Source organism: Panicum virgatum, chromosome 8N, assembly GCF_016808335.1.
Source record: "Panicum virgatum strain AP13 chromosome 8N, P.virgatum_v5, whole genome shotgun sequence".
Classification (NCBI taxonomy): Eukaryota; Viridiplantae; Streptophyta; class Magnoliopsida; order Poales; family Poaceae; genus Panicum; species Panicum virgatum.
The window spans coordinates 44701404-44717686 of NC_053152.1; positions in this window are offsets into that span (position 1 = coordinate 44701404).

Sequence of the window (16283 nt, forward strand, 5' to 3'; positions counted from 1 at the left end):
TGAGGTGAAAGCAACAACTTCCCCCGTATTTTCATACGGATGATCCGAACCCAAGGCAGGACGTCATTGGATAACAGATCTGGGAACTAAAATACCTAGCGACACTAGAGATTCCAAGTCAGATTGGGAACACTTACTTGTGTTCCACTCCTCATCGCGGGTTGGCTCCACAGCCGCACCTTTCCCCTTGGTCGCTTTCTTGGGTGCCATCCGGAAATCTACAGAACGCTTCACGCGCATAAACTGGTGAAAACCCTAGGAGGAGGATGGGGAACGACAAGGAGCAAGACTTTTGGATCTAGGAGCTTGAGAACGAAGACAGATCTAAAGCAGTAAAACAAATGGCGGCCGGTGGGGTAAAACCTAAGTTACCGTTTCATTTTATAATAACGGTGGCAGTATGGTAAAGCACCCAGCAGGCCAATAGTCCGTTGCAAATTGTGGAAAAAAATGGGATCTTAAAAAGACATTCCTTTTTCCGAGATTACATTCTGGAAAAAGAAAACACTCACATCCCTAGTCGACTGCTCGACACCCTTTTCCTTAACTAGGATTACATTCCAAAACAAGGATAAGTACTCGACACAGTACAACTACTCGACATTACAACTCGAGTACTTTATATAAATGACTTGGGCTTGCATGCTTGCTGCCTAGATCTCCTAGAGCTTCTAGTCGACGCCTGCTGCAGCTAGATCGGCCCGAGGCCGTGACAAAATACAAACTTGTTATTCCCATTTCGGGAATAAAGATATTTGTATTCAGGGAGATAAGCTACAAGAGGTTTGGAGGAAGATGTGACACCCTAGGTGTCTGCACAGTAGAACTGCATTTATTTTATGCATCATGTGTTTAATTTGCTTGAACAAGGGTCTTAATTTAAAAATATAAGGTTAATTGTGTAAATATGATTTGATGCAAGGTCCTTCCTATAATTTAATTTGAATAGGATGGGTAAATGTTGCTTTTGTGGAGGGTTTCTTTGTAAAATTTAGTGTAATCATTACATAGCAGGAAATTTTACATTTCAGTCTAAAATTAAGGTGAATTCGTTTTGGAAAAGACAAAAGTCCATTAAATTCAAAATACTTTCTATGTTTTCAAAATAACTTCTCAACCTTTGGTCAAATCAATTTTTACACAACATCAAAGTTGTAGATCATGAAAAGTTGAACAACTTTCATGTTGGGCACTTTTTCATTTGAGCCCTAGTTTAGGAGTTATTTTTGTTTTATAGTAGGACCCCTAAACTTTTTTGAAATTGCAAACAGGTCCAGCCTGTCGTCTTCCTCCTCTCTCTCTGTTTCCTCTACCGCCGGCATAGAGCGGCGCTGCCGCCGCTCAGGAAGGCCGGGAGGCCACCTCCTGCTGCTCCACCGCTACACGCGGCACCCCCGCAACCCCCTGGCCCCACTCCCACCCGCGTTGTAGCCCTCCTTACCTCGCCACGCTGCCCCGACCGTCAGCGCGGCCGCCACATCGCCGCCACCATGGCGAGCTCGAGGAAAAGCCCTGGCTCCCTTCCTCTTACGCGCTTCAGCACCAGGGGAACCCCCGCATCCCAATCCCCTCGTTCCCTCGCCAGTTCCCCGCCCCAAACCTCCAGAACGCCACCACCGCCTACCCGAACGCCGGCGAGCTTGAGCTCTCCGTCGCCCCGCTCCTCCATGGCCGCTCCGCCCGCGCAGACCCCACCCCTAGCTCCACCTCGCTCTCGCGCAGCTCACCGGCCTCTCCTCGTTGCCTATCTTCCACTAGAGCCCCTTCGCCATAGAGCTCCTACGTACCGCCGCGCCGCCGCACGTCAACGAACCTCTTCCGGCCGCCTCCTCCTCGACCCAACACCACTAGCAGATAGCGCTTGGCGCCCTAAAGCTCCCCAGCCCATCCACCCTCACCGCCGGCGACCAGCCTCGCCGGAATCGGCGGTCAAAACCCCTCCCTCTTCTCTGACTTCGGCCAAGGGCCATTTTGCAAGTCTCTTTTTCTTTCTAGGGACCTATCTGCAAGTTTTCAATCCTTTTCCTTTTGTTTCTAGGCTGAACTTTGAAAATTCCTAACAAATGCTAGAAAAATCCAAAAATTATGAAACTAGTGGCCATGGATTCTATGTTTAGAACTCTATCACTTTGTAAAAGGACTTTGCCTTGTCACTGCATATTTTTATGTGTATGTTAAATACTTTGTAAATGCTCTTTTATTTATAACTTGAGTTCCATAGCTATGCTGGGTGTGTCTTTTGGCAGAGATACTCTACTTATCATGTGTGTTCTTATGTCAAAATATGAACTCTAGTACATGCCTATGTTAAAAGCTATGACTTAGGTTTGGTTATATGCTAATTATATTCATGATAATTATTTGAGCATGATTCTGTTGCTTTGTGAAGCTCTAATTTTTATGCTAGATATAACTGTTTACATGTTAGCTATAGTAAAAAGTTGAGAGCTTAAAGCTCTATTCATCTTAGTTATAAATTTATGAGTTCCTACATAGATTAAATCATATAAATAATTTCTGTTCATGATAAATCATGTAAATATTTCTGAGTGTATATTTTGAGTAAAACAGCTTGTCCATGAAGTTTGAGCACAAGTTCATGTTTAGAACGAAAATTAAAAATGAATCTTGATATGTTGCTGTATGTTTTATTTATTTTCTCAGAATTAATTCTGCAGATAAAATCATGAAAAAATTACAGTAGCTGTGCTAGCTCTGTATCGATATCCTGTTAAATTTATAGCTTCTGATTTGCTTTAGTTTGGTCTGTAGAATTTAATCTTGTTCTAGGTGCTGTCTGAGTAAATGTTTTATTATGAATAATTTGATGCATGAAATGGTGTGAAATTTTCAAGAGAGATTGCTCTTTATACTTTCTGTTTGAAGTAATTTTTCTGAATTTAAATACTAGTTGTGTACTGAGTTGATTAATTCTTAGCAAACCATGATTTACATGCTATGTGAACCAACTAAAACTTTGTGATGATAGTCAAGTTGTCTTATGAGGTTAATCATGTTGTTTTATGTAGTAAGAAATGTTAAATAACTACTCTATAAACAATTTCCCATATGATAAGTTATGTTTTAGACTGCAAATTTATCGCGAAGTGTGTATGATTGTAATACCATTTCTTGCATCACATATAGATACGACTGTTCTAGCTGACGGGACGTACGAGCTGATTCTGGAGTCCGAAGTCGTCGATGTCCCTAATTATCAATTTTGGCTCATAATCAATTTTGTCCAGAATCACCCAATACATCTTCTTGGCCACGAAAGTGGATGTGATGTTACGGTGAGTTTGCGCAACAGCAGTTAATCTACATGTATGTGGTGTAACAATTGAACACTCCCAGTGTGTCTTGTACTTGCCCTTGTAGGCATGTACTCACCATGTACAATCGTCATTGACACACTTCACCTCATATTCTTTGCTGCTAGACTTCACAACTCTGAATTCCTTCCTCAACGATATAGCCCAAAGCTTCACAGCATCTTTCACAGCTTCAATGCTAGGATACTTTGCCCCCTGCACAACCTCATTCTCTCTGTATTCGTACTCATTACTCCTAATATCCTGTATCACTGGATTTCCAAAACCCTTGTCTCCCCATTCACCTAGCAACGGGTAGTCCTCATCGTCTGATGAGTCCCCACATTCTTCCATCATTCGAGTCTATTGGTCTTCATTCTGTACAGCTTCCACTATTCTAGGTATCCGCTCCCCCTCATCAGCTAAACCTTGCGGCTCAGGTTGAATGACATGCACGTTCTGATCTTCTTTTTCTCCTACCTGATCAGCTATACCTTGCGGCTCAGGTTCTGTGACATGCATGTTCTGATCTTCATTTTCTTATTCCACTGCTTGGTTCATATGAGATGATGTACTTGTTGACCCTTCATCGAAATGGGCTGCCTTCTGGTGAATCTGAATTAGCATTGCAAGAGGCCACCCGCGGTCAAGATCTGGTTGCATGTAAGTCCGCCATTCTTCGGTGTTTGCTATAAGCATCAACTCCCTGAAATCCCCTTCAGTTCCCCAATTCGTCACAGTCTGAACGGTTAGGAAATGAGTCTTTGGATTCACATTGAATATCTCATGAAGCCATTTGCGTGTGGAACCAAAACTCCTCTCTAATGGTTTATCTATTCCGCACTCTATTCATTCAAAAGCTGATAGATCTACTCCATACGCATAATGAGAAATATAGTAGTCACCATAATGAACTTGAAAACGAAGCTTGCTCGACATATCTGGACACACAATCATGATATTAAATTGATTGCTAATCTACTACAACAACAACAACAACATAGCCTTTTTTCCCAAGCAAGTTGGGGTAGGCTAGAGATGAAACCCGAAAGAAATAAGTTCAAGGTTCAGGCACATTGATAGCTAGTCTCCAAGCGCTCCTATCCAAAGCTATCTCTTTAAAGATGTTCCAATCCTTAAGGTCTCTCTTAACCGACTCATCCCACGTCAGTTTAGGTCTACCTCTACCCCTCTTTACATTATCGACTAGCTCAAGGATCCCATTACGCACCGGCGCCTCAGGAGGCCTTCGTTGGACATGTCCAAACCATCTCAGCCGATGCTGAGTAAGTTTCTCCTCAATTGGTGCCACCCCGACCCTATCCCGAATAACTTCGTTCCGGACTCTATCTCTCCGTGTGTGCCCGCAAAACCACCGCAACATCCGCATCTCTGCTACACTCAGTTGCTGCACATGTCGTCTTTTTGTAGGCCAACATTCAGCACCGTATAATATCGCCGGACGAATTGCTGTCCTATAGAATTTGCCTTTTAGCTTTTGTGGCACCCTCTTGTCACAAAGGATGCCAGAAGCTTGCCGCCATTTCAACCAGCCAGCTGAAATTCTATGCCTAACATCTTCATCAATGTCGCCATCCTTTTGTAACACCGATCCTAAATACCGAAACGTATCCTTCTGGACCACCACTTGCCCATCTAGACTAACGTCTCCCCCCTCATGCCTAGTCGCGCTGAAATCGCACATCATGTACTCGGTCTTGGTCCTACTAAGTCTGAACCCTTTCGACTCTAACGTGCGTCTCCACAGCTCTAACTTCCTATTAACCCCTGCCCTACTCTCGTCAACTAGCACCACATCATCAGCAAAGAGCATACACCAAGGGATCTCACCTTGTATATCCCTTGTGATCTCATCCATCACTAAAGCAAACGATTGCTAATCTACTGTTTCAACAAAAATAATTACAACATAATTTATTTGTAAAGCATAGAAGAATTTTGCTTACCTGCAGTCGCTGGCTCGAAAATCCAGCAGGGCTTCGCCTCTCTCCCTCCCTCCCTCTTATTTCTTAGTTTCTGGAATTTTAGTGATGCAAATGAGGGGTGGGGGGGACTAGTCAACCCTTATATAAGGGTGGGAGATCCGGTCGCCCTGCAGCCGGGTGGACTGGGGGGCCGGCCGCCCCGCTGCCGGGCGACCGGCCCCCAGGGACCTACGCGCAATTTTCTCCGCGAATTTTTTTTTCAGAAATGCCCCTGCTACCCCGCTGCCGGGCGGCCAGGTCCGGCCGCCCGGCAGCGGGGCGGCAGGGTATATTCCTGTAAATTTCCAAATCGAAAATATATTTTTGTAAAAAAATGAAAAAAAAAACCGCCCGTGCTTCCTGCGTTGGGCTGGGCTCCTCTCCCCGTCCATCTCTGGGCTCCTCTTGTGACACCTCAGGTGTCAATGCTTTTAAATCCAATCAATACACCTTAGTTAAAGTTAAAAGAAAATTTGGGAAAATAATTCAAGAGGAGGGTTCAAATAAAAGACCAGTTATTGCATAAGAAATGAAAGGAGAAAGAAAAAGGGGTGAAAAGCTATTCAAAAGTTAATTCAAAAATATGCACAAAGTTTTAGTTGGCTCATGGGAGGTGTTTCAATTGACATGTGCTCAATTGAACTTCAGCCAAAATCAATTCAAAAACTGAATAAAACTAAAGTCCTTTTGTGCAAATATGCAAATGTACCAATAGTTCAAAATGTGAGTTTCAAATGAAAATTTGCATAACACAAAAGTTGTAGATCTTGAAAAGTTATGCAAAAGTGGTATTCAACACTTTTCCATTTGAGCCCTCCAATTAGGAGATAATTTTAGTTTACCGAGAGGTCCCTGGAAATTTCAGAAATCGCAAAAGAGCCCCCATCTCCATCTCTCTCTCCCGGCTGGCTCTGTTTCGCCCGCCGCCCGCCGTACGCAGCCGGTGGACTTCGTCCACCGCGCGCCCGCGGCCAAATGGACCCAGGGAGTCTCTCAGCACCACCTGGCCCGCCCCTTGGCATCTCCTCGCGCACACACGCGTCTCAGGCCGCTCCCCGTGCCGCCACGACACCCTCCGCCAAGCGCCGCGCCGCTGCCGCTCCGCCCGATCGCCGTCGTGCGCCCCTGACCCAAATCGACCTCCCCCAGTCGCTGCACCCCTCGCCCAGGAGCTCTATGGCCAATAAAGACCCCCAGAGCTCCACCGTCGCGCCCCTTCTCCCCCTTCTTCCTCCTCCCGCCGCTCCGCCATGGCCGCCGAGATCCAGCTCGCGCGGGCCGGCTAGCCCAGCCCCACATTGCCCCCTCCGACCACCGCAGAAGCTTCTCCACCTCCTAGTTACGCTCCACGCGCGCGGAATCGAACCCAAACCCCCTCCCGACGCCGTTCCCCTCTTGCGCCGCCACCGGCGAGCTCGGGCTCACCGCGGACCGGCCAGCTCCGAAGGAGACCGAGCCCGACAGCTACCCCAGAAGCATCCACGAGCTCACGCGGTGCTCGTGCGCGCCTTGTTCCCCTACCCCGAGCCCTCCTTCACCTCCAGCGCCGGCGAACCGAACAACCGACCCGCCATCAACGCCGACGAGCTCAAACCCGTGCACCAAACCCTCGAACGTCGACCAGGGTAGGTGTTCCTCGATCCTTTCTCTCCCACGCGCCTCCCCGTGGTAGCCCCGGTAAGCCCTGCACTGCAGAACACCACCGGCAAGATGCCACGGTGGAGAAGGCCGGCGAAGGACCCGGTTGTAATTTGTTTTTTTCGTTTAAGGGTGTTTCTGCAAGTTTTTTAGTGTATACCAGTGAACTCCTAAAATGCGAAACAAATCACAGAAAAATCGGAAAAATGCAAACTCAACTGATCTGGATTCCTTGTAACAAGATCTACAAATTTTGTAACATTCACATATGCAGAAACTCAACCAAATTTAATCTAGGGAAAAGAATAAGAAAACCACCTTATGCGTGTTCATGAAGTTTTACCCATCAAATGACCTTGATTTTTGGATATGTTATCACTAATGGAATGCTAAGATCACAGTAAAAAGATGACACCAACCCAAAACAGTTATCATGTTAGAACAATCAAGATTCTCTAATCTGTTGTTAGCTTTTTCGATTTAATTCAGGAAAATATACACATGAACTTGCTCTGAAAATTTTACTACACAGTCTTGTTCCACTGAATCCCTGCAAATCTCTAAATTTCAAATTTATTAGAGTTCATGTGCTATATACCATGATTTATGCTGGTTTAATCAACTTAATTCCTCATATATAGTTCTTGTGCTCAGAAAATTCTATATTTATTTTTGGAGTCTCTTTTTAGCTCTATGTTCCTGTCTAAAAATTTTGAGCTGCAGTTACTGAGTTTTGCTTTGTCGAATAATCATGCTTAGCATTTTAGGGCTAGGTTTACTATTTTTGTTCTGAGTAATCTACAATGTTTCTGATCATTATTTCTGGGCACGGTCTTGTCTAGAGTATGCTCTACCTGTAATAAAAATTTCATAAGCAATACTGATTAAATGCACCTTGAGAAATTTATGCAAACTCATGCTAAGTTCACGGAATAGCTAATTTATCATAGTGAGTTAAATCTTGAAAAATTTTCTGGAGTATGCTTAACTCATGGCTAGTCTCTGGTAAAAATTTGAGAGCCATATCCCTAGTAAAACTCTCTGTAGAATTAATCTTAGTTACAAGCTTTCTGTTTTTGTTCTTTTTATTACCTCAGTTACATAAGTGAATAAAATCTGGAAAAATTTCAGTGCTGAGTAGATGCTATGAAGTTGCTCTCGTAAAAATTGTAGCACCAGAACCCATATTAAACGTTCTGTACAAAAAGATGAAGTAACTAGAGTGATCTACTTGCATGAATAGTTATAGTTTTTGCTTTATGGTTAAATGCTGAAATCTATACCATAAGTACTTATTTTTGAATCTGGGTTACTTTAGTGTTTCATCACTAGCTCTTTAATAGTTGTGTTGATAAGAAATAAGGGAAGCATGCTATATGTTGAAATTGAAAAATGGAAACTAAAACCCCCCACTCATTCATGAAGAAACGTAGTTAGGTTTACTACTCTATAAATGACTGCCCATGAAATAAACTGTTGAAATCATCACTTAAGTAACTTTTGTTGGACTACAACTTTATCGTGAAGGAAAGAAATTGTTATCCATGAATAACTCTTAATCTTGCATGGCATATAGAAACGGTTAATCTCGCGGACGGTGACTACGAACTGGTGCCCGCGGACTCTCGTGCGGATCAGGAGGTCTCCTTGAACTGTACTAACTTGTCTCAAGACCTGGGCCAAGCCCCAGAAGCTTTTCTGCCTGACAGTGCCCAAGAAGGCAAGCCCCGGAGCATAATCCCATTATTTTTCCGAATTATCTTTCAGCTATCTATTTATTAATGTATGGTAATAGTTGGTTTTCTGCATTTAAGTTTTCTAGGCGTTGATCGAAAACCTTAGATGCATGATCCATAGGAACCTATGTTTGATACCGGATCTTTGTATCGACTAGTTGCCATGCTAAATAGGTACGGTAGAAGTCGAGTGGTTTCCTGCCTCTCGCGAGCAAATAGGAATTGTACTGACTTTAATTTCTGTTGAAATGTAAGGACAACGGGCGGGGTTGTGTAGTTGTGATACCCCGCTGGTGTAGTAAAAAATGGCTAAGGTCGCGGTGTGTGGCTCATTTCGTTAAGCGTTTGAAAGTACTAGCCACATACCGAGAAATATGGTAATCGGTAAGCTGATGTACCTGATTGGACCGGCGAGTGGAACGATCTCGCACCCTCCTGGTAGAAGTAGGATTTATATTTTTTGTCGCGACGTACGGGTGCAGAGTGGTCGGACTCTGTAGTCGGGGAGGGTGTTCCGGATCCACGGACTGGAAAGAAAGGGGAAAAGTAGCGTGGGCGGGAGCGAAGTCGATCCCCATGCGTGTGGTCTAGGTTCCCCTGGCCAGGTTGAAATTCGATTCGGAATCGTCCGCCTCTCACGGCATGAGATTGCTTAATGATTTCGGTCACATAGAGTAACAAGTGGAATATGATGATGATAATACTGCTGGTTGATTAAATGGTTGCTCTACCATGTTTGAGTAGAGTTAGTTGCAAATTTAGAATGGTTAATTCCACTAGAATCTGGCTAAGTGAAACCTAAAAGTAAGGATCAACACTTAGCGGCATTTTTGGCAAACAAACCCTACCAACCAAAAAGCCTTGCATGTCTAGTTATCGGACTATGTATATCCGGAGACGGGTCAGTCTTGCTGAGTATTAGTATACTCAGCCTTGCTTGTGGCACTGTTTTTCAGGTACTAACTTTGAAGATCTGTTTGCGAGTCTTACTTGGCCTTGTACTCTGCCTCCGGGTTGGTCTGTTGAGTGGGATGGCCCTTCAGCTGGTGCTAATCACCCTCCCGCTGAGTGACGCATTCGTACGGGCTTTACCGATGCGTCACGTTATCTCGCTAGTTATCCTTGCTGCTTCCGTTGAACATGAGACTTAAATAATTGAGTAGTTGGAACTCCGTGGTACTTTGTTACTCTGAACTTGGTTTGTAATAAATTTTCTTTCCGCTGCAATCACTCTGAGATGTATGAAATGGTTTGTGTTGTAATCTCTGGGCTCACCTTCGTGTGAGTGTTGTCTGCTGATCCTGGAATAGCGTGGCTTTTATCGAGGCTTCACTCGAGGAACTACCGGTGAGTGCCACATTGGGTCAGAGTTGCTTAGCAACAAAGATCAGTGCACTCGGGCCCAGTAGTTTTGGGTGGTTCCGCCACAGCTGGCATCAGAGCTCGCAGACAGCCTACCAGGGATGGCAACCTCGGTTTTCACAACAACAACTTAAAACTCGACTTCAAAGCTACTAAAGTTTTTGAAAGAGTTTAGGATCTCCAAGGACAAGTCTAGGACGTAAAGCCCTAGGGAATCTTATGGGTATAATCAGGTGGCTTATTTTGTATGGCTAACTTCCAGCACATTACCTTTCAGTATTTAAATTCTGTAATTTAAATTCTGCAACTACGTCGTCGCCACGAAGGTATGCTTACTCAGTCAGCTGAGGGAGTCTGACCTTCCCGTCGGTGATGCGAGCCGAACGCTGGAGCTCAAGCAGTGGCCTACTTGAGCTGCTGCCCATATACCAACTTCGGTTGAGTATATGGGGAGTAATGGTTCGAAATTGGAATTCAATTCCCCGTCAAAGACGGTACTCAGTCAATACGTTGTTTCGATAACGTATGCTTAACGTTGTCCATACGGCGGTAATGGTATGGATGCCGATTCTATAGTGATCGGTAATGTATGGGGACGCTTTCGTGAGTGCTGGCACGAAAGGTTCATTTTATATACTGTCAATCTTCTGCAGGTACGCTAACTCGAAATCGAATTATAGGCTATCTAGCTATATCGAGTAGCTATATAGTGAGAGACGTAATATGTATGCCACCAAAGTCATTGCGTAAGACCAAGGTTACTTGGCAATTTTTCCTTGGTGAGGACGTATAGGTTCTGCATTCATTCTCAAAAAGATTAGCAAATAAATCTCTGGGGAAATCGCAAGCAAATCAGCTAAAACACCATCCTAAGGAGTATCCAGAAAGTCTGCAACCTGGTTTCCACGAATTTTAACCTTCTGTTAAGTTACTCAAATTGACTTGGGGTAGTAAGAATAAATGGTGTTTCCTAAGTTATCCAGCTGCTGTAAAAAATTGAAAATTTTTGAAGCCATCTAGCATGGTATTTGTATTTTTGGATCAACCCTGTGTAAAACTGTTAACTCTGAACAGTCTATACAACTGAAATTTTTCGACCTTTATAAGTTGTTCAAACTAAAAATCGTTCAACATGAAAGTTGTAGACAACTAAGTGATGAGCTTACCATAAAAATTTTAAAATTTTTTGACGCCTGGGTTGAGAGTTATAGTCAAAATACACCCTCTCTGGACACTCAGTTTTCCTGGTTGACATCACTCTGAATACCTGAGCATATCACCCCCATGGAATCCGAATTGAGCTTAGTGATGACTAGATGAATTGTTCCTTAATATCAGAGGGATCTTGTGTAATTTTTTGAGAATTTTTGAAGCAATTTCTCTACAGTTTTGGCCATTTCTTTCACTGTTCCAGAGTTAGTAGTTCTTGTTACCATTAGCTGATCCATCGGTCTTTTGTTGGGACAGATGGAAGAGCTGCTGGTCGTTGACGCGCAGGGGCACGTGCACTCCGCTTGCCTGCACTGGGACGGGTTTCCCCGCCGTCTTTGGGAGCTTTTGAGTGCCGCCGGTTACCTCCAGCCACCGGTTTACGATGGCCACGAGTTTGTGGAGGACGGAGTTCGTCGCTGCAGTGTGACGATGGTGATCCCGCAGCACCCGCTCAACGGGTGGGAGCCGATCGTGACTCAGATGGTCAGTCACTACCTGCTGGACACCTGGGAGCTTACCGCCATGAGGGCGATGACCACCTTTTGCTCTTTGCGCCCTCTGGAGGTGGTTCTGACCGCGTTCGGGTTGTTCCCTGCACCTGACCCAGCAGACCCGCTTTGGCTCGTCCGGATGGCACACGTGGACGTGGTCGCTACCCTTGACCCGGTCGGGGCCCTTCGGACGACAGCGAGGTGCTTGGACGGTCTCTACAGACTTCACACTTACCAGGGTTACGCCGTCGCTCAGTTGGTGGACCACGCTCAGGCCCTGCACCTGGCGGTCCAGCTGAGAGATGGGCAGCTTCAGGAGGCTAGTACCGAGCTCGAGAGCAGGGCTACTCTTATCGCCCAGCTCCACGGCCAGGTTCACGAGCTTCAAGACACTGTGTCGGATCATGACGCTACGATCAACTTCCTGGAGGACCAGTTTCACGACCTGTAGCTTGAGATGGACGAGGCCCAGGGGCAGCTCCACGCGATACAGCACGCGCAGGATGCCCTTCACGCACCTCCCGACGAGATGCAGGTGGACGAGGAGGACGAGCCCCAGGAGATAGAGGGCGTTTCAGAGATGGACTCCGAGGACCAGGCGCCGCAGCCCGCGCCGGTTGAGGTTCACACTCCCGCGGCGAGTGAGGCATCGGTCAACATGTAGACCGAGGCGCGGTTGTCTAGCTTTTGTAGACTCCTCTTAGTGTGGCCTACTTTTGGATCATGGCTACTAGGCTAACTTAGAGTTGAGTAACCCCCTTAGTACTGATGTTAGGAGTAACCAAGTAGAAATGAGAGGATAATGGATGTAATGAATCCCTAATGCTACTAGTGTTAATTATCAGTGATCTGTGAAAAGCTGAAAGCAGCGGCTAGTTAGAATTTTTATCCTCTTTTCCTTTCAGATTTAGCTCCTGAGTTGAATACCGAAGTTGTTCCAATTTTCATCGTGGAAATACTCGCAAAATTTCAGCCCAAACGGATCAGTAACACGGGAGATAATCGCCAATTACAGAAGCTCTGTTTTCTGTGAAACAGAAAAACCAGAGGAGGAGTAAATGAATTTTTCGACTAACCTACTATGGAAATCTGACCTTGTGATGACTACCAAAGTTGTAGCTCATGAAATTATCTATCTCCTGTAAAAATTTCAAGTTTATATCATGTACGGAATTCCAGTTATGAGCGTTTTTGTATCACTGGTTTTCTGCACGACGTGATTTAAGCAATTCTGAATATTTACATGTCATCTTGAGTTGAAATTCCCATTCGAGATGATAATAATGATGAATCTAATGCGAGAGTACTCACATTTCAGATGGTGGGATCGACTCGAGGCACCCCTAGTGGTTTTGGAGCTGGGGGCAATGGCGATCCACCCCCACCTCCTCCACCAGTGGGTATTGCTGAGGTTCTTGCCGCCCAGACAGAGATTTTGCGGCAGCTGGTTCAAGCTCAGCAACAACCGCGGGGTGGGCATCATGCTCATCACGCGCAGGAAGCGAGCTACCAAGATTTCCTCAGTACCCAGCCTCCGCTGTTCAATAAAGCGGATGAGCCTCTGGACGCGGACGCTTGGATTCGCACGATCGAGTCCAAGTTTTCTCTATTGACTACTCCTTGTTCCGAAGCGAACAAGACTCGCTATGCCGCGCAGCAGCTTCGCGGATCAGCTCGTATGTGGTGGGATCACTACCATGGGATGCTACCGGCTGATCATGTGGTGAATTGGAATGAGTTCAAATTGGCTTTTCGAGATCATCATATTCCAGCTGGACTTCTTGACCGTAAGCTCAACGAGTTCTTGGCCTTAACTCAGGGCACTCGTACTGTGGTGCAATATGCCCAAGTATTCCATCAACTATGTCAGTATGCTGGACATCACGCGGATACCGACGCTAAGAAGCGTGAACGCTTCCGTCGAGGCCTTAGTACCAAGTTACAGGAGAGGCTAAATCTTGTCCGAGCAGACTCATTCAATGAATTGGTGAATATGGCTATATCTCAGGAGGATCTGATTTCTGCGCATCGCGCTGAAAAGAAGCGCAAGGCACCTGCTGAACCCTCAAGTGCCTCTGCACCGAGGTATCGTATTGTGCAGAATAACCCACCCGCACCCTCTCAGAAGGCCCCTCAGCCAGGGCGTTGGATTATTCGGCCTCCTCAACAGCAGCAGCAGGCTCGATTCGGGTTTCCTCAGCAAGCTCGATTTGCACCTCAGCAGCAGCAGAACGGCCCTAGGCCGAATGCTCAGCCAGCCGCTCGCCCCGATAATAATAACCGTTGTTTCAGATGCGGGAGTCCAGATCACTTTGCCAAGATGTGCCCCCAGGCGGGACAATCTCAAGGGCAGGCTTCTCGCAGAAATGATCAGCACAAGGGCAAGAGGCAAACCATTCAAGTCAGGCAGGGCCGACTTAACTTCACCAACCTTGCTGACCTTCCTGAGGGAGCACCAATCATGTCGGGTACATTCTCTATAAACCAACACCCCACTGTTATCTTATTCGATTCTGGTGCATCTCATAGCTTCATTAGTTCTAAATTTGGAGCAAGGGTTGGGTTAGGTTTCTGTCACACAAAAGGGTCATTCATGATATCTACCCCGGGTGGTAGAGTCGCATCAAACCAAATCGTTCATAATGCGCCACTTAGTTTGGGTAGTAAAACTGTTCCTACCACTTTAATTTTGTTGCCACTAGAAGGTATGGACATTATTCTGGGAATGGATTGGATGAACAGACATGGGGTAATGTTAGATATCTCTTCCCGGGCCGTTGAAATAAATTCTCCAACTCATGGTCATTCGGTTCTATATTTACCACATCATCAATGTCACAACTCTTGTGCCTATACCATGAAAGATATTCGCCTCGAAGATATTCCGGTAGTCCGTGAGTATGCAGATGTTTTTCCGGAAGATTTACCTGGTATGCCGCCAGACCGGGATATCGAATTTGTCATTGAACTTCAGCCTGGTACAGCACCTATTTCAAAAAGGCCATACCGAATGCCGCCTAAAGAATTGGCTGAACTAAAAATCCAGCTACAAGAACTGTTGGACAAGGGTTTTATCCGCCCTAGTGCTTCACCTTGGGGCTGTCCAGCATTGTTCGTAAAGAAGAAGGATGATAGTTTGAGGTTGTGTGTTGATTACCGGCCTCTCAATGCGGTGACCATCAAAAATAAATATCCACTTCCCCGCATTGATGTACTGTTTGACCAGTTGGCTGGGGCAAAGATCTTCTCCAAGATTGATCTCCGTTCGGGGTATCATCAAATTAAAATCCGGCCTTGCGATATTCCCAAGACCGCCTTCTCAACCCGATATGGTCTCTATGAATATTTGGTTATGTCTTTCGGTCTCACCAATGCTCCGGCTTATTTTATGTATCTCATGAACTCGGTATTCATGCCGGAACTTGACAAGTTTGTCATGGTTTTTATCGAAGACATTCTGATCTATTCCAAGAACGAGGCGGAACATGAGCAACATCTGCGCATTGTTCTTCAACGTCTCAGAGATCATAAGCTATACGCAAAATTCTCCAAGTGTGAATTCTGGCTGGACACAGTCAAATTTCTGGGTCACACTATATCTAGTGAAGGCATTTCCGTTGATCCCAGCAAAGTACAAGAAGTGATGGACTGGAAACCTCCTACTTCAGTTCATCAGATCCGCAGTTTTCTCGGCTTGGCGGGGTATAACCGCAGATTTATTCTGGACTTCTCCAGAATTGCTAAGCCCATGACAGAACTACTAAGGAAGGATGTCAAGTTTAAATGGAGCGCGAGGTGTGATGAAGCATTCCATACATTGAGAGCACATCTAACCACTGCACCAGTCTTGGCTCAACCTGACAACAATAAACCCTACGATGTTTATTGTGATGCTTCAGGTACTGGTCTTGGTTGTGTTCTGATGCAAGACAATCGGGTTATAGCATATGCTTCCCGAGCTCTTCGGCCACACGAGCTAAATTATCCCACTCATGATCTTGAGCTAGCCGCAGTTATTCATGCTCTCAAGCTTTGGAGACATTATCTTATGGGCACTCATTGCAATATTTATACCGACCATAAGAGTCTCAAATACATTTTCACTCAAAGTGAGCTGAATATGAGGCAACGAAGATGGTTGGAATTAATCAAAGATTATGACCTAGAAGTTCATTATCATCCAGGCAAAGCTAATGTGGTAGCCGATGCGCTCAGTCGCAAGGTTCAATGCAATTGCCTTTCAGTGGAGTCGTATAATGACACATTGTGTGCTGAAATGCAAAGGCTGAAATTGGAGATCATTCCTCAAGGTTCTTTGAATCATATTTCGGTGGAACCGACACTGCACGACAAGGTCATCATGGCCCAATTACAGGACAAAAGTGTTGGTATCATCAAGCAGAAAGTAGTAGAAGGTGAAAATAAATATAAGTGTTTCCGAGTGGACCATAAAGGAATTTTGTGGTTCGAGGATCGCCTAGTCGTTCCCAAGAATCCTGAGCTGCGGAAACAAATACTGGACGAAGCACATCTCTCTAAATTCTC